Below are 23,581 nucleotides of genomic sequence, written 5' to 3'. Positions count from 1 at the left end.
GTTTGGGTCATACTATGTCCTGACACCCTTTTTAAAATTTTATTCCTAGTCAAAATCATTTTTAACTTACCGCGTCTTTAAGTAAATATAGTAAGATGTTGATACTGCTGTTCTCCATCTCGCCTTTACTACTATTACTTATTTATTTATTCTGTACATGTGTTTGTGTGCGTGTGTGTGTGCACGGATGTGTGTATTTGAACTCTTGTGTGGAAATCAGAGGTGGAAATTGTTCCCTATTTTCACCCTATGGGTCCCAAAGATAAACTCAGATGGTCAGAGTTGGTGGCAACTCATTATGATGAGTTGGTGGCCACCCATTATGGATCTAATCTTAACTAATCAACTTCAATGTCGCTTATGGTTTTCTGCTCTGATGTTGTGAATGTAACTTCTTGTAACAGGATTCAACTCCATTCTATTCTTAATCCCGAGGTCTTATGTTGTTATTTTGTTTTCTGCTTGATATTTTTTTTTCTGAAATGGCACTATATTCTATTTACTATTATTCTTTTTTTATTTATATTTTTATCTAAAATGTTTTCATACAATATATTTTGATCATGTTTCCTCTCCCCAATTTCTCTTATATTCTCCTCAACTCCCTACCTATCCAACTTCATATTCTTTCTCTGTCTCTCTCCCTAAGGAAAAAAAAACCCAAAAACCCAAATCCCAAAAATAAAAACAAACTAAACAAACAAAAGACAAAAAGTTCTAAAACAACAAAGTACAAACAAAAACATGGACTCCATTTTGTGTTGGGCCAACTACTCCTGGCCATGAGGCCTGCCTTGCAGTAGGGTTATATAGCCAGTGACACTTAGTTGGATAAAACCATTTGTTTGTTGTTTTGTTTTTCTTTCTCTTTCTCAGTAGTTATTCATTGTAAATAACTTAGGAGCGGGCTTTGTGTCCACCTCCCCTTCTCAGTCCTGGAATTTTGTCTGGCTTGAACCTGTGAGAGTCTTGTATGTGCTAAGACAGTCTCTGTCAATTCATATCAGTCTTACCGTGTTTCCATGACACTTTCTTTGGAATCATCCACCACCTCTGGCTCTTCTAATCTTTCTACATCCTGTTCTGCACAGAACTCTTAGCCTTAAGGAGAGGAGTTTGATAAATATATCGTATTTAGGGCTGAATGCTCCAAAGTCTCTCACACTCTGCACATTGTCCAGTTGTAGGTCTCTGTGTTAATTACCTCTACTTCAAGAAGAAGCTTCTCTGGTAGGGCTGGCTGATGCTTTGATCTTTGAGTATAGCAACATGTCTCTTTAGCAGAATAATAGCAGTAGGTTTCCCCTAAGATCTATAAACTATCTATTTCAACTCTTGGCCTCTTAACCAGTGTCAGATATGAATTCTATCTCAGTCCAATAAAAAAGTGGTTGGTTACTCCCGTAATATTTGTTTCACTCCTACACTAGCGTACCTTTCAGACAGGTTGGTGTTGTAGGTGACAGGGTACGCATCTAGGTAATATTAATGATTTTCTCCTCTAGTAGCATCCAGTACCATGAATGTTGGTCAGTGGAGACAAAACTTCTAGCTGAGCATCAGCTTGAACTAAATTAACATAAATAAATTATATCTTCATCAATGAGGCCCTACCATGAGGTTATGGAGAGCAAACAACAGTCTAGGCAACAGCCAGTGATGTTGAGAGGGGTAGTTTATGGGACCCTTTTGGCCAGAGACTCAACAAGATGTAGCTTATTCCCAGTACGTAGAGTTTTACTTGGTGTCATAAGATATCTAGTTGGGGCATTTACCCCACCATTATATTGTGACTCCATTTAAATTCCTTTCTTGTATGTATATATTTTATGAAGCCAGTAGTAAGTTTCAATATGGCTTTTAAAATGACTTTTAGTGTTAATTGTACCTGGACCATATTTGCTCCTATTTATTTTTCTTGAAAGAATATTATTTTATGTAGATTAATACTTCTTATATCTTTCCCTCTACCTCATCTCTCACTCTCATCTTCCCTTTAATATCCATCACTGTACCTTTTCTTTCACATTTAAATTTTGGCCTATAAATGTAATTAATTTCTTTATTAATTTATTATAAAGCCAATTAATATTTTTTCTAATTTGTATAAATACTAACAATATGCTTTGACTACAGTTAAAAACATTTCTGAGGAAAATAGAGACCATAAAGACACAAGCCACCTCCCTTATAATATTGGAGATAGCTGTGTAAGTTATGTATGAGAAAATGTGTAGTAAGGAGAATACTAGGAACAGGATAAGAATTTCAGCAGCGTTCAAGTCAAGGCTTCTCTGAGGTTAGCAAAAGCCATGAGACAACAGTAGCAATCTTTATAGCTATTTTCAGAACAATGGAGAGATGAAAATTATAGGTCCATTGCTTCAGACTATGATATCATGATAAAAGAAAACAATGCTCTTCCATTTTTCTTCTGTCTATAGCAGGATAATGATGATTAAGCTGCCAATAGTGAAAACTCAGTGCTTTGAGATGTCATTTACATCTATGCAAAGAGATGCTAACAATAACTTAATTATTTTAAATGTATTCAGATGCTAATGACTAGAAAAATTATATTTAAAGTGATGAACCATCTCATTGACATGATCATAGAAAAATCATATTGTTTTGACAAATTTTGTTGAATAGAAAAATTCAAATAAAGGGAGGATACATGTCAAATTTTCATAAGATTTGTGATAAGTCATATTAAGGAGTAAAAATTTTCCCTTTTCTTAAGGAAGTATTAACAGGGTCCCTTTGTATAGGAAGATATTCTGATCTCACCAGTGTCAGAAGTGGCCATGTTTCTTCTGTGGCTGGGTGAATGTAAGAGGTGACATTCTAACATTTCCCAGCAGAACCTTACATCATGTCCCATCATGTTGCCAGAAGACCAACAGCGTATTACAGAGAGATGTTGCCTACTTAGCTTTGCTTTGGGAAGGAATGTGCCATGGATCAAAAGAGCAGCAAAGGTACATTGGATACAAAGACCAAAAATGTGCCTTGGTACTAAATTTTTAGGTTTTTTTTTTTTTTTTTTTTTTGCTACAACAGCACATCAGAGCTTATTCTGGCTTTTATAGGAAGTGAGTAGTATAATTTGAATACTACTGTCTAGAAATCTTAATAGTGATTTGTGGAGAGCTGCTTGATTGTCAAGCATCCTTGTTATTGAGTATTCAGTAAAAACCATATTTACACCCTGGCCTTCACCTTGAGACAGAGATAAGAGGATGTTCAGCCAACTTCCTTAAAACTTGTTTGTGTGACCTTGGACCACACCTGCTAGGGAAGTAGTTTAAAAAAACAAGTTTGGCAGTTCCATTACCTTTTTTTTGTATTGATGTGACTTGTTTTTGCTTGGCGTATAAAATGGAATTGTGGAATAAATTCGCAGCTGCAGTCTTACTGACAGCCCTCTCCAGCTGATCCCGTGTGTAGTGTGACTTGCTTTAATTATTTCAATCCTCACTGAGGAACTGTTCGACTCTGCCACGGGCTCCTGCAGTGATTTTTAAAAAAAAAAAAACTGTCAGTACGTGTATCTCATCAGCAAATTTTAGAACTTGTAGAAAGTGAATAGAAAGGTGCCTGAATGGGTAGTTAATGCTGTTCCCAGAAGTCACAGGTTATTAAAAATCCTGGTTGCCAGGTGTCAGATACTTCTGTCTTAGTTACAGTTTTATTGCTGTGAAGAGACACTATGACCATGGCAACTCTTATAACAGAAAATATTTAATTGGGGCTGGCCTACAGTTTCAGAGGTTTAGTTCGTTATCATCCTGACAGGAAGCATGGCAGAGTGCAGGCAAATATGGTGCTGGAGAGGAGAGGACAGTCCTACAGCTGCATAGGAAGGCAGCAGGAAGTGAACTGGCTTCAGCTTCTGAGACCTCAAAGCCACCCCTCAGTGACACACCTCCTCCGACAAAACCACACTTATTCCAACAAGGCCACACCTCCTCCCATGGTCAAGCATGGAAGCCGTATTAAATAATGAGTCATTTTATGCAGTAATCCTTTTTATGCTTGAGGGCAAGCCTACACCTATTCATGGCAGTTCCTGGCAGGTCCATTTCAACTTAGTGTTTACAAAAGCTTTTGACAATCACACATTTTTGGTAAATATTAAACTGTGTATACAGTTTTTTTTTTTAACCCCCTGGCAATCACATTTAAGTAATAATGTTTAAAAATGTGAATCAAAAAAAAATGTGAATCAAGGCATTATGGACTGAATTAGATTGTCATTTAACTCTGGAAGTCTTAGTAACAAGTAACCTCTTGATCGCAGATATACCTCAGTGTGTAGGAACAGAGTCACCCAGAGCACTGCTCTGGAATCTGTAATTTACAGGCTCACCAGGAAACTCCTGGTGTCTGCAGCCTTGGAAAAGTATCAAATGAAGCAGACTCCAGTGTCTTGAATTGTCATAGAGAAATAGGATTTTGTTGTGACATCAATATTTAAACAGAATGTTCTATTTGTTAGAACATTTTATTATTGGTTACTTAAAAGTCAAGTTTGAAACAGCCAGTTTTCTGAATACCTACCCAAACTCAAAGTATTTGGTTATTTTTTAAAGCAAGGATTATTGGAGCATGAAGGGGAATTAGCTTCATATGGTAAAAAGGAGTCATGATTCTGATTATTAAATATGAACTTACAAAATTGCTAAACAGATAACATATTTATGCCAATTATTTAATGTACAACATCAGTGACTCATTCTTTTCAGCCTCAAGGTCAATGTTAGCTCAAGATGGCATTACATATATGCTTATTCCTATGAATAAGTGAGTCATGGTCTCAAGAGCTTAGGCAGTCTTTGAACTTTCGATTCAGCCTAGGATGACATTGAAGTGATCCTCACTTTGACACTTCTTGATGGCTGGAATTGCATGCATCCCCTATCATGCCTGGCTGAGGAGATCTGTGTTTGTATAGAATACTTCTAAGTTTTCATGAATGTTCCAGTCTATTGTAGCTAGTGTGATGATCCAAGTAATCGAACCATAGAACACAAAGCAGAGAGGCCTACAGGTCTGACTGAGTTTTGGCGTGGAGCACTGTTTCTGCTGAGGTTACCAAGACTTTCTGTGCAAACTGTTAAAAAGGTCCCAGCCAGTAAAATAGGCTAAGACCCCAGTTATAGAAAAAAGTGGCCAGATAAAAAAGATTAATCAATTGAATACACAGTATCATTGCTTAGCATCCTTTGAATTTACAATTCTTGACAACTCTTTCTTGACACCCTTAGGGTCATTCATCCTTTTAGAAATATATTTTCATAAACTCATTTTCCTTTCTCCTTTGAGTTTGTTTGGTAATTATTCATTTAGAGTTTTCAGATGGCCAGTGGACATTTATGGCAGTGGAATGCTGGGTATTTAGAAGCCTATGTTTAGTAAAAGAAAAGTGATAATAAACTTGCAGACAAATCTCTAAGACATTTTCATTTTGGATGGTAGACAAGGATAAGTGCATGAATAGCGAAGGTGTGAAACTCAGTGTGAAGCTGCACAGCTTCCATTACAGATGGTTCTAACTGCATAGAACTTCAATGGGATGTGTAGACTTTGGGTCTGGCTAATTTTTATATGTATTTTTTTATTTGCAAATTTTAGTAATAAATTTATGATAAAGTAATTGACCTTTAAATTTTTAGGAAATTCTATAAAGCTGTGTAAGTGCTTTATTAGAATAGGGGCAAGTAGAAATCTTTTGGCTAAGCCTTGAGTACTAAGAGTAGCTGTAAAAGGCAAACCTGTTCCTTATACTCCATTTTCTGGTCCACAACCATGCATTTCCAGGAGGCCTACATGCATCAGAGACAACCAGATGGCAACTTGCAGTGCACACAGTGTCTGGGTAGCAGGACCTCAGTGACTGTAGAGGCTGTGCTGCTGACTCCAAAACACCATCGTCTGTGTTTCCCAGGTAAGAAGAGAGCCCACAGGTGGCAGAGTGAGTGGTTCCAGCATCTGGACAGCCAGTTACCGTTGCTGCTGTCCTGGCGAAAGCTCCTGGGTTCCTGGGTCATGCGGGGTTCCAACCTCTGACCACCCGGCTCCTCCCAACATCCTAAGGAAATCTTCCTGTTCTGGGGGCGGGGGGTGTTTCCAGCCTCCGACCACCCGACTCCTGGGATCCAGAGAAATGGTCCTAGTCTCTTTTCCATGGGCTGTACTTGTCTTCCTGAGGAGACCGGCTAAGCCTCAGGAGTATATAGGATCTTGCTCCAAGATGCCAGCTCCAAATGTCCAAGGTACCTGTGCAGCTTGAGCTCGTGAGTGGTGTGGCTCTGGACTCCACAAGTTCCCCGCAAGAGAGGGCTCCCAAGGTATTGAGAAAACTTGTAGGTCCTCAGGATCATAAATGCTAGACATCCCCACTACAGTCCTCTGCCTGCAGGTCTGTCTGGGATACAGCCACCTGAAGAGAATGGCAGGCTATTTTCTGAGACCCAGCACCCAGTGCACAACCATAACCACCATCCCAAGCAGGACTGCTCCAGGAATATTCAACTTCCTGTCCAGGGTTCTCCCCATATCCCTGAAAAATCTAACTGGTACCAGGAACAACCAGATGGCTAAAGGCCAGCATAAGAACACATTCAATAAAAACCAGAGCAATATGGCACCACCAGAATCCAGTTCTCCTATTGCAAGCAGCCCTGGATACCCTAACACAACTGAAACACAAGAAAATGACTTTAAAACAATACTTATCAAGATGATAGAGGCCTTTAAAAAGGAAATTAATAAGTTCCTTAAAGAATATCGGAAAATATATAGAGACCTTTAAAAGGAAATGAATAAATCTCTTAAAGAAATATAGGAAAATACAATCACATAGAAGCCTTTAAAAATGTAATTAATAAATCACTCAAAGAAACACAGGAAAATACAAACAGGTGAAGAAAATTAATTAATCCCTTAAAGAAATAAAAAAAAAATACAAACAGGTGAAAAAAATGAATAAAATTGTTCAAGACCTAAAAATAGAAATAGAAACAATAAAGAAAACACAAACTGAGGAAATCCTGGTAACAGAAAACTTAGGGAAGAAAACAAGAACTACAGAGGTAAGCATCACCAACAGAACACAAGAGATGGAGGAGAGACTCTCAGGTGTAGAAGCCACAACTGAAGAAATAGATACATCTGTCAAAGAAAATCTAAAATCAAAGAAATTCCTGACATACAACATCCAATAAATCAAGAACGCTATGAAAAGACAAAACCTAAGAATAATAGAAATAAAAGAAAGAAGAGAATCACAACTTCAAGGCCCAGAAAAATATTTTCAACAAAATCATAAAAGAAAATTTCTATAACCTAAAGAAAGAGATGCTTATAAACATACAAGAGGCCTACAGAACACCAACTGGATTAGAGCAGAAATGAAAACTCTCTCACCACATTATAATCAAAACGCTAAATGTATAGTAGGTGCTGTCTCTGACACAGACACACATTAAATGTATAGAGCAAAGAGAAAATACTAAAATCTACAAGGGAAAAGGGCCAAGTAACATACAAAGGCAGACCTATCAGAATCACATCTGACTTCTCAACAGAGACTATGAAAGCCAGAAGGGCCTGGCCAGATGTCTTACAATCCCTAAGAGACCTCAGATATCAGCCCAGACTACTATACCTAGCAAAGCGTTCAATCACCATACATGGAAAAACAAGATATTCCATGACAAAACCAAAGTTAAACAATATCTATGCACAAACCCAGCCCCACAGAAGATAATAGAAGGAAAACTACAACCCAAAGAGGCTAACTATACCCAAGAAAGCACAGGATATAAATAACTTCACAACAGCAAAACAAAAAGAAGGAAAGCACACAAACACACTACCACCAACAACATCATGAAAAAGGTAACTAACAATCGTTGTTCACTAATCTCTCTCAACATCAACAAACTCAACTCTCCAATAAAAAGACCCAGGCTAACAGAATAGAGATGTAAACAGGACCCATCATTCTGTTGCATACAAGAAATACACCTCAGCCACCAAGATATACATTTTCTGAGAGTAAAGAGCTGGAAAGAGGATTTCCAAGAAAATGGACCCAAGAAGCAGCTGGAGTAGCCATCCTAATGTCTAATAAAATAGACTTTCAATCAAAATTAATCAAAAGAGATGGGGAAGGACACTTCATTCCCATCAAAGGAAAAATCCACCAGGAGACCATCACAATCCTGAACATCTATGCCCCCAATATAAGTGCACCTGCATTTATAAATAAAGCCTGCATTGTTAACAAAGCTTAAATTACATATCAGTCTCCACACACTAATAGTGGGAGACTTCTTCAATACCACACTATCACCAGTGGACAGATCATTAAGACAGAAACTAAGTGAGAAATAACAAAACTGATAGAAGCCGTGGATCAAATAGACCTAATAGATGTCTACAGACACAAAAGAATATGCTTTCTTTTCGGAAACCTTCTCCAAAATTGAGGATATAGTCAGTCAAAAAGCAAACCTCAACCAATACAAAAATAGTGATTAACGCACTGTACTTTATCAGATCACCATGGATTAAAGCTGGACTTCAACAATAAGAGAAATCACAAAAAGCCTACATACTCATGGAAATTGAACAACTTCCTACTCAATGAAAACTGGGTTAAGAAAGAAATAAAGAAAGAAACTATTCTTCCTAAAAATTCAATGAAAATGAGGGCACATTGAAAGCAGTGCTAAGAGGGAAGTTCACAGTAGTAAGGACCTTCATAAAGAAATTGGAGAGATCGAATACTAGCAACTTAACAGCTCATCTGAAAACTCTAGAAAAAAAAAGGAAGTAGGCACACCCAAGAGGAGTAGATGGCAGGAAATAATCATAGCTATCCTCAGAGAGGGTCCACTCAGTAGCAGATCAAAACATGCTAAGACTCACAGCCAAACATTGGGCAAAGCCTAAAGAGTCTTATGAAAAAGTGGGGGAAGGGGAGCAGAATGACCTGACAGTAACAGGATCTCCACAAGAAGACTAACAGAGCCAACTAACCAAGGCCCAGCAGGGCTTGTGGAGACTGAAGCACCAACCAATGTCCATGCATAGAATGGACCTAGGAGGACCCCTACATAGATATAGCAGATGGGTCCTTTAGTAAGAGGAGAAGGGGTTGGGGGTCTGTCTCTGACACAGACTCTGTTGCCTGCTTTTTGATCATTCCTACTTGACAGGGGAAGAGGAGGAGCTCAATCCTGATACCACTTGATAAACTGGGGTTGGTGGGGCCTCCCCTTTTCTGAGGATTAGTGGAAGAGGAATGGGGGAAAATGGAGGAAAATGGAGGGAGGCTGGGACCAGGAGGAGAGAAGAGAGGGGGCTACAGGTGGGATGTAAAGTGAATAAATAAATTAATTTTAAAAAAATCATCAATATAGAACCCCTGGCAGCAAGAACCAGCTAGACAATTGAAAAGCCAATGTAATAGCATACTAATAAAAAGTTAGAGCTGTGGGTTGGGCAAAAAGGAATGAGTGCCCTTATAAGCCATGATGGAAATTTTAATTTATTTTATGTATTTTAACAGAATCAGAAAGTGATATACCTTTTATATTTTATAAAACTCAGCTCAGTCTGTGTGTGAAGAATGGACCAAATTTAGATACAAATAGAATGAAGATTAGTTAGAAAACTGTTGTATAACGCCAGTCTAAGAAAGAGCTCTGCTTGATCAAGCAAAGCTTCAGACTGAGAGGAGGATAAAAATTGTGTGTACTCCTTTTCCAGTAGACTTTCTCATGTCCACACACAGAGAGACGTTCAACACGATTTCTGAACCTGCATTTTCCAGTCTGACTCTCTGGACGTGTACATGCCTTGCGCTATCACTACTGTCCCTTCCTCTTTTTCCTTCCTAGTTTTAACTGTTTTCTGTGCTAAGAAAAACATAGATTCTCATGTTATTTCTTTCTCTATCCTGAAAAATTCACAGATATGAATTTTTGTACTGTTTTAGTAGCAGTTGTTTTGTGCATAAAGTAATACAAAGATGAATACAAATAAAAACAGAGAAAGCACTTTAATTTATGTTATATAAGAAGAATATGAGAAGTAACGATTCCATTTTCCGAACCATAAGTGTACTTGGGAGGAATAGGGAACAGTTTCAGTAGTTTAGAAGAGAACATAGAAGTTGGAGCCACCATTGGCAGGAATATAACAAACATAACATTCAGTGAGCCGCTTCTACGTGCTTACTGCTGCAGGTGTTTTCTACATGAAGTGTGGTATTATTGCCTATCCTCTCACAGATCAGGAAATCGAGGTACATAGCCAGGAAATAATTGGCTCAATGTCCCATAAGACCAAAGAGCTTTTCTCCCCCAGGCTAGACTGCTATTCTGGATGAAGAGACCTGATAGACCCTGTGGTTGACCTGTGAGGTTGGACAAGGAACCCTCCACTTGGCAACATACCCTGTTTCCTGACACAGCCTCTCTCTGAACTCTGTCCCATCCATGCTTAAACTGGCTTTGCTTTTGGACTTCTTCTTGCCTCAATTTGTCCTTCAGTCAGGTTTTTATTTATAAGTATCACTATTAATTTTGACTCCTTAACATAAATATGTCCTGATCCTTTCTTACTTTCATCATCATATTTCATCTGCTATAAGGACTGTCCTGTGCTTCTCTGTTCATCTTGTTTCTAAGGGACAAGAGATCAGAGCTCTGGAAGCTGCAGGGAAATAAAGCGCTCCCTGAGATTGCCCCCTGAGGAGATGAACACACACATTCATCAGCATGTCCTTATCACAGGTACACTGTTGCTCTCAGCAGGCTCTAGGAGATCATTCGTCTCGTCTTGCTACTGAATTTTCTTTATGTGTTTTTTCTAAGTATGCATGAAATTATAGACTTGAGCTTTCCTTTTTCATACACAAACGAATCATTATAAAACCCAGTAATGATCCCTGAGGGAAAAACCACACTGAGTGGAAAGACTCAGACGTGGAGTGAGGGTGTTGGACAAGAAGACATCATTCCAGGACCTGCGGAGATGTTTATTTGTAAGGGTCAGTGAATCGCATTTTATGACCTGAAGTTGTTTTTCAGAATACACCATAGTTTCCCCGAAGCCCTGTGTTCTGTAAAGCCCATTTTGCACATCCCACATCATCCCTGAGTCTAAAATTGTTAAGTTTTCAGCATAGTATTTAACTGACTTATAACAAAGAAGATGTTTATTGTTCTACCTTTAATTTAAGCTACGAAATATTTTATTATCACATGTTACACTGTTATAGTATGGTTAGCATGGTTCTTCTTGAGCAAAAGTGAATGGAAGGAGATAGCACCTTTAAAATTAAAGATTGATAGTATGGTTAGCATGGTTCTTCTTGAGCAAAAGTGAATGGAAGGAGATAGCACCTTTAAAATTAAAGATTGAGATATAGTTTTTCTCTCACAATATTAAATATAGGAAAAATTTTGGCATATATACATCTTCAATAGAAGAGTAGAATGCCTCACTTTTTCATCTTCTAGCAAACTGATAAGAAAGGCTCAACTAATCACACTGAAGCAAATATAACTGAACACATTTCAAATATGGTTTCTTCCCAAATAAGTTGTAATACTAAGTTGATCAACTCTTTTAGGTGAAAAGGAAACCTCCTATTAAAAATTATGTATATTTTGGTCTGTTTCTATTTTAAAATCTATATTGTACTTTATTTAAAAAATGAGAGTTAAAGACTCACACTATACAATAAGGAAATGAAATTGAAAATGAAGAATCAAGTCAAGTATGGTAGCATGCATCTGTAATCCCAGCCACTGGGGGCAAAGATAAGTAAGTGGTCTGCGTTCTACCGTGAGACTATGTATTTTGTGTATAGTTATTTTCAGGTAATGCCTGTTTTTTTTTTTTTTTTACCTTTATATATTTTTTTGTTTTTCTTTTTCTTTTCATCATTATTATTTATAATTTATTCACTTTGATCTCCAGTTGTAGCCTCCTCCTTCATCTCCTTCCAGCCTCATCCTCCACCCTCTTTCTTGGAACATGTGTGGAGTGGCAGCACCAACCCCACCTACAGCAGACTAAACTTTCAGCACCAGTTACATAATCTTACTAGGAAAAGGTGAATGTTATCTCTCCATTTGTTTGGGTATTCAGTGTCGTTTACTATTCCCAGGCTCGACTCTTGAGTAGACTTCTCCTTCCTTGTTTAGTAACTTCTTTTCAAATGTAATAACCCCTTTAGAAAGGTACAAAGTTTACTATTATTCCTAATTATGATAACAAATGAGGCCACTGTAGACTGTGACTTGTTTATGAAACACAAAGTTTATACATGAAACAATTAGCTTGGTGGGCTATAGCTCTGAGCACCAGCATGGTAGTCATGGGTCCTAGGCAGTCATAGCACAAGACTTCACATATTCATGCTCCTCCCACACATGTGCTCCAAAGGACAGCTCTCAGTCCTAACTGCCACCTTCTCTCCCCTTTCCTGTTATTCTTTTGGAGAGTGTGTCAAAGGCTAACTAATTGTCCTCCAGGATAACCAAGAAAGACAGCAGTTGTGTGTCCTTTCCTCCACTGGAAAGTCTACTTTACATCTCATCAAAATGACCGTTGCTCAGTCTCGAGAACTCAAAGTCAGCACATAATGGAGTCCAGGTCACCACCATTTGAGTTAATGGAGAAAGGGATCTTGGAGACTTGAACACACTTCTACATGCTCTGCTTGTCAACCAAAACGAGGCCATTGGAAGCCTTATCTACCCTCTCAGCGCATAGATCATTACCTGGACCATCCCAGGTATTCAGGAAGATCTGTAGGATGGATGTACAGTCAAATCTTCCTTCTCACACCTGATCCCTGAGAGTCACACCACGGAAACTGTAAGACACACAGGAAATCATTCTGCACCTACTCTGTGGATTGATGGAAGATAAACAGACTTCTTTATACTATCTGTCAATACTGCTTTACTAGGACATCAAATTGCCTGCATTCAAAACCTGCTTTCATTGCTTATGGACAGTGTAAATGTGAGAAACTGTTCAACTCTTCTGTGGCTCAATTTCTATGACTCTTTAATTGGCATCTAAAATATAGAGGCCCCAGTCTTAGGGAAATCTCAGGTTAAACCTATTAAAGGAAAGGGTTTTTAGGACTAAAAATATCATAAACTTCAAGGAGCTTGAGGCAGATTCACATCTACTTGTGGCTTTTTAAAGTCTAGTAATAATTAAAAGAACATTGAAAGGCACAGCTTTCCAGAGAGAAGCAAGCATTGATCCAAAATATTTTGAGTCAGGAATAAATATTAGTGGATTTCACTGTTAAGACGTTTTTTATAATTATCCCTGATAGAATAAAAGAGTTTATAGGTCTAAAGACTAAAAAGTTTAAAAATCCTAAAATATGAGCTTTTACTTTGAATCTTTTTTAAAACAAAAATTCTATCCAACAAGGTTTTTCTCTTTAAGTTTTTCTTTTATTTTTGAGATTCTAATATGTCATTCGCCTTTCATCTCTCCCATGTACCCTTCTCGATCTCTTTCAAATTCATGGCCTCCTTTTCATTACTTGTTCTTACATTCATATATATGTTTCTAAATATAAGCTTCTCAGCCTGTATAATGTTACTGGTCTACATGTTTTCAGGGCTGACCATTTGATGTGAGATAACCAATGAATATGCTCTTCCCTAGGGAAGACTAGTTCTCCTACTCTTTGCCTTCCTTAGTTGACCACATGTAGTTCTTTGAGTATGGTTGAGGCCTCATGAACTTTGTCCCATCTTCATTGACATGTCTGCCGTTATTGTCCTGTCAGCTCATGTAGAGGAAGTCATGTTGGTCAGAGTTTACGGGGTCATTTCTGAGTTTACTAGGAGACATAGTTTCACATCAAACTCTATTATCTTCATTCAGGCTCCAGTCTTCACTCAATCTCCAGGCTCTTCACTCAGTCTTTCCACCACCTCCACTGTAATAGTCTCCATCTTAGATGCCAGAGTTGTTTTGCAGATGTATTCATTGCTTCACAACTGTGCATTTGCATTGGTTGTAATTTTTTGTAATGTCCCCATCTGTCATTCAATAATTTTTTAAGCAACCATTAGAGGTCAAATATTATATTTGTTTCTTGAGAAATAAAGTAGAAAAGGCATGGAATTAACTACTAATGAATTTAGGGAATAAGTAGATGAGAATCGTCTTTCAAAGTTGTCTCCCTGAGATCCTGCATGTTAATTCCAGTATTACAACTGTTGCCCTCAGCATCTTCAAACAACTCTTGAATGAGCCACACATAGTTCTGTAAAACAGCAATGACTTTTGTGCTGAAACCTAGATTTTGTTAAAATACCCAAATTACCCTACTTCTTGATAAATGCTACATCTTACAAATCCCAAGTGCTCTCTTGCCCATTGCCACACTTTCTCTGAATACCCAGAAATCTAATACCCAATAACAAAGCTACTGCAGTTAATGCTTGGAACTTGGTCAAGGTCATTCAATGCCATCTGTTCTCACTCACTGGGTCCTACCATAGCTATTGTTGAATATTATTGCGACCACTAATTCTTCTGTCCCACCTACTTCTTGCTCCCTGCTTCAGCAGGGTTCTGCTGCCAATATGGATTACTTTTAGCTATTGATGTCCATCAGATCTAGAGAACAGATGAGATCGGGCCGTTCAGGGTGTATGGCCGTAGACAAATCTAGAGAACAAACATGACTACTTTTCAGGAAAATGTTAAACATAAAATGGGTTACTATAAGCTCTTAGAGAGGTCTTAATTTTTTTCTCAGAAAAGGCATATGCAGGGGTTGGAGGAGCCTACAAGATGTGTGGGGATAAAGATCGGGCAAAGATTGAGGGAATGGCCAAGCAATGACTGCCCCAACCTGAGACCTACGCCATAGGAGAAAGCCAACCACTGACTCTATTAATAATACTCTGCTATGCTTCTAGACAGGAGTCTAACATGGCTGTCCTCAGAGAGGCTCTACCCAGCAGCGGATGGAAACAGAGACCCACAGCCAATCATTAGGTGGAGCTCGTGGAGTCTTGTGGAAGAGTAGGGGGAAGGATAGAAGGTCTGGGAGAGAACAAGAACTCCACAAGAAGATCAACAGAGGAAACTAACCCAAGCCTATGGGAGCTTGCAGAGACTGAAGAACCAACCGAAGAACATACATGGACTAGAACTAGGCTCCCTGCACATATGTAGCAGAAGGGCAGCTTGGTCTTCATGTGGGTCCCCTAGCAAGTGAAGCAAGGGCTGTCTCTGACATGGACTCTGTTACCTGCTTTTGGATTCCTTTCCCCTAGCTGGGCTGCCTTGTCTGGCCTCACTGGAAGAGGTTGCTCTTGGTCCTGTGTGCCAAGCAGGGTTTGGGGGAGAATGTTGGGGAATGTTCTCTTTTCTGAAAAGAAGGGGACAGGGAAGGGAAGAGGAAGGAGAAGGAGAGAAGGGAGGGGGCTGCTATGCGGATATAAAGTGAATAAATAAATAAATTTAATTTAAAAAAAGAAAAGTCATATGCTGTTAAATCTAGTCTTGGGTCTCCTAAGGACACTAATCAGAGGGGATGATGTTCGTTTCTTATGTAAATGCTGGTGGAGTTTTCATGAACACAGCAAGAATATCAGAGCAATTACTTACAGACACTGCTTGCATATTAAATGAATGTCTAATTTTAGAAGTTTGATTTTAAAATCACAAAATGATCACTTAAAAGTTTAAAAATCTCATATATTTCTCACGCTAATGTTTTTAGCACATAAGAGGTATGATGAGCTAGTGGTGTTTTGGATTTTCTAATAGACATGAAAGGAAAATGATAGCAAACATTTTCTCTGGTGATGACATGATTCAAAATTATTCAAGTTCTAAAGTATGACTAAATTATAGAGAATTTTTTGTGGTATTGGAATATAAAATCAGAAAAACATTTTTCTAAAACATGCTTATTTTTAAACGATGAGGAGATCTAAATCTAGTTTTCCTTTGTCATGAGACACTAAGAAAACAGTAATAAATCAACAGAACAAAACATAAAGGTCTTTCTTTTTTTTTTTTCAAAAACAATTTTATTAATTATTTGAAAACTTTATACATGCATATCTAAATATGTTATCTAAATATAACATCCATTCCAACTCCTTCCCCAAGCCTGCTCAGATTCACACCCACTTCTATATTCCCTTCCAAATTTGTGTCTTTTTTTTCAACATGCAAAGATGACTTTCTGGGAACAGTTTGTGCTGCCCATATACTTATAAGCATGGGGCCATCTACCAGAGAGTGGCTGACCTATCATACAGAAAACTGACTCTTCTACCCCTGGGAAAAACCATAAACTGTTAGTAGCTTCAGCCCAGGGTGGGGCTCATGAGCCTCTCTTCTACATCACGATAGAATGTTACCTGACTTGAGTTTTGCAGTTTTTGAGTTCACAAATGCAAGGCTCCTGTCATTCCAGAAGACATTGTTACAATCAGGTGCTTCCTAACTTCTGGCTCTTAACAACCTATCTACCCCATAAAGGTCTTTCTGAGGGTAAAATTAGTATTGATTAGTGGGAAACAGTTTTGAAAGAAGTAAATATCTTGTACTAACATGAACTCCAGAATTGACTTAAGTTATCATAGCCTACAAATTTAATAATTAGTGCTTAATTAAAAATTTTTACTGGCTTAGCTGCTAAATAATTTGTATAAAAGTCCAAGTGGGTTACATAGTAATGGGAAGAAGGACTGCCTCTGACATAATCTGATTGGCCTGCTCTTTGATCACCTCCCCCTGAGGGGAGAGCAGCCTTACCAGGCCACAGTAGAGGACAATGCAGCCACTCCTGATGAGATCTGATAGACTAAGATCAGAAGGAAGGAGAGGAGGACCTTACGTATTAGTGGGCTTGGGGAGGGGCATGTGTGAAGAAGGGGGTGGGAGGGTGGGATTGAGAGGGGAGGAGGGAGGAGCTAATGGGGGGATACAAAGTGAATAAAGTATAATTAATAAAAATAAAAATAAAAAATAGCAACAAAAAAAATCAGTAGATTTTATTTCATCATGATAATGTATTGTACAGATAGTAGTATTTGAGCCTACAATAACAACCATTGAACTAATATAGTTTTGATTAATAAATAAGTACATAGATGACAAGTTAAAAATAGATCCCTCTCGGGCTTTATTCTTTTTAAAGTAGTAATGACTTTTATCTTTCTTGCAAATTTTTACAAATGGAATAAACAGATTACCTATAGTTCCATCATATATAAATAATCATCATTAGCATTTTGTGTATGTAATAAAATTCATTTCTGTTTTTTTAAATATTATATTTTATTTTTTGTAATATATTCACTTTACATCCTGATTGTAGCCCCCCTCTCATCTCCTCCCAGTCCCACTCTCCCTCTCTCTTTTCCTCCTATTCTCCTTCACTAGTCCACTGAAAGGGGGAGTCCTCCTCCCCTACTATTAGACCCTAGCTATCAAGTCTCATCAGGACTGCCTGGATCCTCTTCCTCTGTGGGCAGCAAGACTGAGTGTTTTCAGGTATTTTCAAATTAGACTGTTACAGAAATTCCCAATCATAAATGTATGACTCTATACACACATATAAAATTAGTGAATAAAACTGAAATGAAATTGATCCATGAGTTTGATCCATTGATCCAAGAGGAAAAATATGAATATTTTCATTTGGCTTAACTTCCAATGGAAATTTAACATTTCCTTATATTAATGCAAATGTGAGAACAGTGACATAAATACAATCCAAACACAACTGTAATATTGGTCTCTTGTTACTTTGGATATCTCAAATTTTGATGATGATCACTGATTAAAATAATGCCAGTTATTAGATGTAACACTCTATTGTAAAAGGAACTTTTATTTGTCTGGTCCAATTGCAAAGGCTTACTGCCTCTGTCTACTAACCTAGGCCTACTCATGGAAGCCTCTAGCCTCCATAAAATCTAACCTAGGCCTAGAATGTTTTCAGCCTCTGACACTCACTGGTTAATAACCTTACCCTTTTTCTGTTCTTACTGAGCTCTGGGCTCACTGGTTCAACTCGTGTTCTGGCTCAAAATTCTCTTATTCAGTCTGGTTTTGCTTAAAATTAATTCCAACAATTTTTTTTTCTAATCTTTTGTCTCATTCTCATTCTCTGTCTTGTTCTATCTTGACCTGTTTTATTTTTCTGAAACCTGTCTCTCTATTCTGCCCCCATAAAACTGCTTCTCCTTCTCTCTGAATGGCCTCTAAGCACCTTCCCTTTCCTCTCTCTTCTCCTGAGAGTTGGGTGTACCCTAGTCTGTCAAGTCTTCCTCAGAATGGTCACTGTTTCTGCCACACAATTAAACATCACTTTCAAACATAGATGCTTCCTTCTACAAACTAATTTTACCTTCATGGCTTGGGATTGAAGAAATGTACCACCATTCCTGGACCTAAACTTTTCCTTACCTGAAATTTGCTCTATACTAGGCTGGCCTTAAACTCAGATCTGCTTGTCCCTCCCTCCTGGATTAAAGGCATGTCTGTATTCCAGCGGGATCACACAGACCTAGAAGGTCTTCGGATGTGATCTCTTGCCAGAGCAGCCATGTTCTAAATTAAAATTCATCTACAGCAGGTCTTCCATATTCTTCCATCTGGACTTTTTATGAGGCTACAGTGACATAGGTGTCTCTTTTTCAATGACCTTTATGAGGTTGTTTCATTGATGCATATAGTTCTACCAGATGGGCGGTAGAGCTCACACCTGTAATCCCATCACTCAGGGAGGCAGAGATAGGTGGATCTCTGTGAGTTCAAGGCCAGCCTGATCTACAAAGTGAGTCCAAGATAGCCAAGGCTACACAGTCCAAACCCTGCCTCAAAATAAAAAAAAAAATAGTTCTACCATCTCTGTGCCTCAGTATTACACAAGGGTGAAAAGCTAGATGTGGGAAAGAGTAGTTTGTATCTTTAGATGCTCTTTATTCCATCAGGAGGAACTAGGCTACAGACTTACTAAACATTTCAGGCTGTAGTCAGGAGTAATGCAGGAAGTGACACAATGAGCATCATCTGGCATGATGGAGGTTAGCCAGCCCTGCCTCCTGACTATGTATGACATCCCAGTGTCCAAATCTGTGTCAGAGGTGTGCAGTAAATTTTCTTCCTCTACAGTAGAAGTCCCACCCCATCAGCCCATGTATTGAAGTCCAAATCTTCCCTGGCTAGACAGTGGAAATGCCATTTGGAGAAGACTGACAAAAGCCAGCCTACCATCCTCAGGGTTGTGGGCACTTTGCATCAGAACTGGCTAGTCCTTCATCTATACATCTTGATTATAAATTTAACTCTGAATAATGATTTTAGAAATTTTAACATCATCCATATTTCTTTTTGTGTAAAGCTTCTTGTACTACATGGGGATGTTTACTGTAGGTTTTCTATTCTGTTTGATTGGTATATGTGTATATCTCTCTATTAATACTGTCCAGTTTTAATTATTCAAGATACATATTGTTGAGGTCAGATAAACTGCTTAGTCAATACTATTTTCATTTTCAAGAAAATGATTCTTTTTTTTTTCCTCCACATAAAGTTTACATAATATTTCCTATCTCTACAAAAGTTCTGGCTAGGATACTGGAAGCATGGCATTAAATTTATGCATCAACCTAAGGAGAATTAACAACTTTATTATGTTGTATCTTCCAAACCACAAGCAGTGTTTTGTTATTTAAATAGTTCCTTAATTTATTCATCAGAACTCTAGTTTTCTACATACAAGGTTTATGTGTTTGGCTAAATAAAGTGCCTTTTTTGTTTGTTTGAATTGGTATTTTAATTCTGACATTTACATATACATTGCCAGCATGTAGGAACAAAATACCTCCATGTGTAGACAAAGAAAAATAAACATGTTCTATTAGTCAGTGCTCTCTAAAAAAACAGCACTGATAGAATGAGTGTGTGTGTGTGTGTGTGTGTGTGTGTGTGTGTGTGTGTGTGTGTGATTTATTAGGTTGGCTAACAGGATGTAGTCCTGGTAGCCCAGCAGGTGCTGCCTCAGAACAAAAAGGCTGAGAATTTAGTAGTTGTTCACTTCATGTTGCCAGATGTCTCAGTGGCCCCTATCAGGCTCTGGACTTCTGGAGGATTCCTGGAGAGCCTCTCGTTTTCAGCTTATGTTGGAACCTGAAGAAGTTGGCCCTCACATGGAGGAAGGAGTGCTGCAGCAACAGGACAACCTTGGCAAGTGAGAACCCGCAGGCACAGTGCAAAGCTTTCTTCTTCTGTGTCCTTTTAACAGAAGGTGCCACCCAGATTTAGGGTGTGTCTTTCTGCTTTAAATAATCTGATCAAGAAAATCCCTTAGAGGAATGTTCAGCAGCTTGGTACCGATTACAGACGTAGTCAAGCTGACAACCAAGATTAAATATCACACAAAGATAGGCAAACGTAAAAGAGGTATAGCTATAGATCCAGTGATTTTGCTATATGTGCTTTTTTCTAACACATTTCTTTTAGATTCCATAGGATTCATGATATAGATCTATATGCAGGCAAACCAATGGATGGATGAGTGTCTTCTTTTCTAATCTCTTTGCTTTGGTTTCTTTTTGTTGCTTCACAGTATGGGTTAAACCCTTCAGTGCTTGTTTGAATGAAGGGATGACAGCAGGTATCTTTGCCTTGTTTTCTGGGAAAGCACACATTCTTTCATCATTAAATATAACAAAGTGTGCTTATCAAGGCAAAGACATTGTCCTCTTAGTTTTTGGGGAGCTTTTTTAAAAAGTGGGAATTGAGGTAGTCAAGTGGTTTCTCCCACGAGATGATATTATTATGTGATTTTTTTCTCATTGCTTATCAACATGGAGGGTCCCTTTAGTTTTAAGATATTTGCTAACATTGAACACCTGGCATAAGCCACATTTCATCATGTTAAATAATTTTTTTTATATATCACAAATTCTATCTGTTTAATGTTTTCCTAAGGAGTTTGCCATGTGCTTTTCTGGATGATACTGCTTTTTTTTTTCCTTCCTTTTTCCGTGTGACATCTGGCTGGGTTTCTTTGTTTGTTTGTTTTATTTTGTTTGATTTTATTTCTGGTCCAGAAGCTACACTCTTGAGAACTGGGGCAAATGCTTTTAGCTATGTATGTACTGAACAGACCAAATCCCGTGGTCACGAACAAGTCTTTGTACTATTAAGTACAATATGAATAGGACGTGGTTTGGACCTGGTTAAGTGAATGGACATGGGAAACTAACATTACATCCTACCAGAACTGTCTTTTAAAGCTCTGTTGGGCCTAATAGTGGTAAATGTGTTAGTGATCACGTACTTATTAATATCGAATCATGACCGGTTTACCGCAGAGTTAAAATTTTTATCCAAGTCACCATTCAGACAGGGTTCTTGATGATGTGCTACCGCGTGTGCGCACGTCTCACAGCCGAACTGGCTGCCAAGGCCCTGCAATGCCCTCTGCACGAGCTCGATTTGCCGCTCTCATTCTGCTAAAGAACAGCAACCTGCGCTGCAGAGTCAGGAACACAGTGCCAAGAGGCTCAGTCCATGCATCTGGCCTAGTCAAGATTCCGAGTTGTCTTCACGATGGAAGTTCTTTCTGTCCGAGCAGCAGCAAAAGTACTTGAGTTCGAGCGATGCAACGTGAAGTTTTAGGCTGAACGGTTATCAGCTTGCAGAGCGATGCGAAAACGTCCGTGGGGTAAATATCAGAAGTTAACCAAGAATGGGCACCCACCTGCCAGCTCCACCTTTAACCCGACTTCATCTGAGTCCAGTTTCCCTCAGAGCAGTCACTGCTCCGACTGCAGCCCAGGCTCACAGGAAGGACGTCCTCCGCGTGGACACCCAGCTTGTCAGACTCTTGGCAGCAAGTGTGCAGGCCCGCTTCTTCTCCTCCAGTGCTGTGCGGTTGACTCCTGCAGGAAGTTCTGAAACCCTGGCTCTTCGCGGCTCTGCTTTGTAACTGTATGGTCAATGTCGTCAGTGTCACTGTCATCCCCTTCATCCAAGGTTCCCCGAGTCAGAATCAATTCAGAAGGGCCCAGGAGAGGAGATCTGCTGTCTTTGCCAGTCCCCGTGTCCAGGGCTACGGAGCCTGTATCCTTCAGAAGGCGCTGCAGTTGCTCGTTGTACTGATCTCTCTGGGCACTCGCCAGTGATTTCTTCATATGCTCGTAATTCAGGCCGATGTTCCCTTTTGTACTCTTCGGCAGCACTGGACCTGAACACAGGGCTCTTTGAAACCGGTGCCCACCACGGCAGAGACACCCACCACCCTGAGTGAGCTGTAAAAATCACCTAACCAGACTTGTGGATCAAGTCAGCTTACTGACGTAGGTAGTCTCTTGGTTCAAGGCATCCTGGGAAGCCTCAAAATCCTGCAAAGCTGTGGTCGATGATGTCAGTTTTGTTCATGACCACAATAAAAGGCAGCTTGGTTTTGTACAAGATGCTGCACGCGTACAGCATATTGGACATGAAGGTCACAGGGGTAGTACTCCGTGACGTGTCCATGACATAGATGACCGCTGTTGGAAAGGAGGATGCCAGGGCCTCGGTGATGATTGTCCCTGAAGCTGACCAGGTGAATACTTCAATCTGTCCGGGTGTGTCAATCCAGACATACTTGAACGTATGATGGGCCTTCTCAATAAATTTCATCACCTGATCAAATCTTGTACAAAGAGATTGAGTGAAGTCAATATGCCACCATTTGGCCCAAGTCCATACTGCTTCATGACTTCATTATAATTCACTGTGTCACGACTATCAATATTGGCAGAAAAGGCGACTTCGTGCACAGCTGGATCCAGGTTGATTACATACGGTGGAGAGCCTTTGTCACTCAGGTGTCCTGTAAGCCTGTGTACAAAGGCACTATTCTCGACCCTGCCATTCCCAGCACAGAGAGCTGAGGGGCCCCAAAGCCTGGGGCTCAGCAGGACCCGCAGGCGCCTCCATGCCCACAGACATCTGCTTGGGTTTAAGAGCAGGTGAAAGCAGCTTCATTAAAATGAATTCAAATGTTTTCTTAGGTTTTTCTGGAAAAGAATTTATGAACTTGACATTACCGCTTCTTATGCATTTGGAAAGAATTCTCTAGTGAAATCTTTTTGGAGGCTTTACATTGTTAATTCCATTTATTTACTAGGTGGAATGCTGTGAAAGTTACTTATTTTCTTCCAGATTCACTATGCTGCTTGTGAGGTGCCAGGAGTTGGCCTGTTTCATTCAAGTTGCCAGACTTGGGATGTATTCACAACATTCCCACATTTTCATTTTCATGTCACTCATACATCTCTTATTTCATTCCAGGTGCCCATCAGCCTGGTTATCTTTTGCTTCTCATTTTTTAAAATAAGTCTTATTAGAGATTTGCCAATCCCATTGATGTTTTAAATCACTGTTTCATTTCAGTGATTTTTCTCTTCTTGTTTTTTGTTTTGTTTTGTTTTCAAAATCATTGATTTCTGCTACTTACTATTTTCTTCCTTCTTCATACCCAATG

General features: G+C 39.0%; 1 pseudogene; it reads right to left on the bottom strand.

Moving 5' to 3' along the window:
* Positions 1-21,926: 21,926 nt before the first annotated feature.
* On the bottom strand, positions 21,927-23,034 carry LOC129674139 (GPN-loop GTPase 1-like; annotated as a pseudogene).
* Positions 23,035-23,581: the final 547 nt, after the last annotated feature.

The sequence above is a fragment of the Psammomys obesus genome, unplaced genomic scaffold, assembly GCF_907164565.1.
Source record: "Psammomys obesus unplaced genomic scaffold, mPsaObe1.curated_primary_1811, whole genome shotgun sequence".
NCBI classification, from domain to species: domain Eukaryota; kingdom Metazoa; phylum Chordata; class Mammalia; order Rodentia; family Muridae; genus Psammomys; species Psammomys obesus.
Note: the sequence above shows the minus strand (reverse complement) of the source record. Positions and strands in the feature narration are given on the sequence as shown.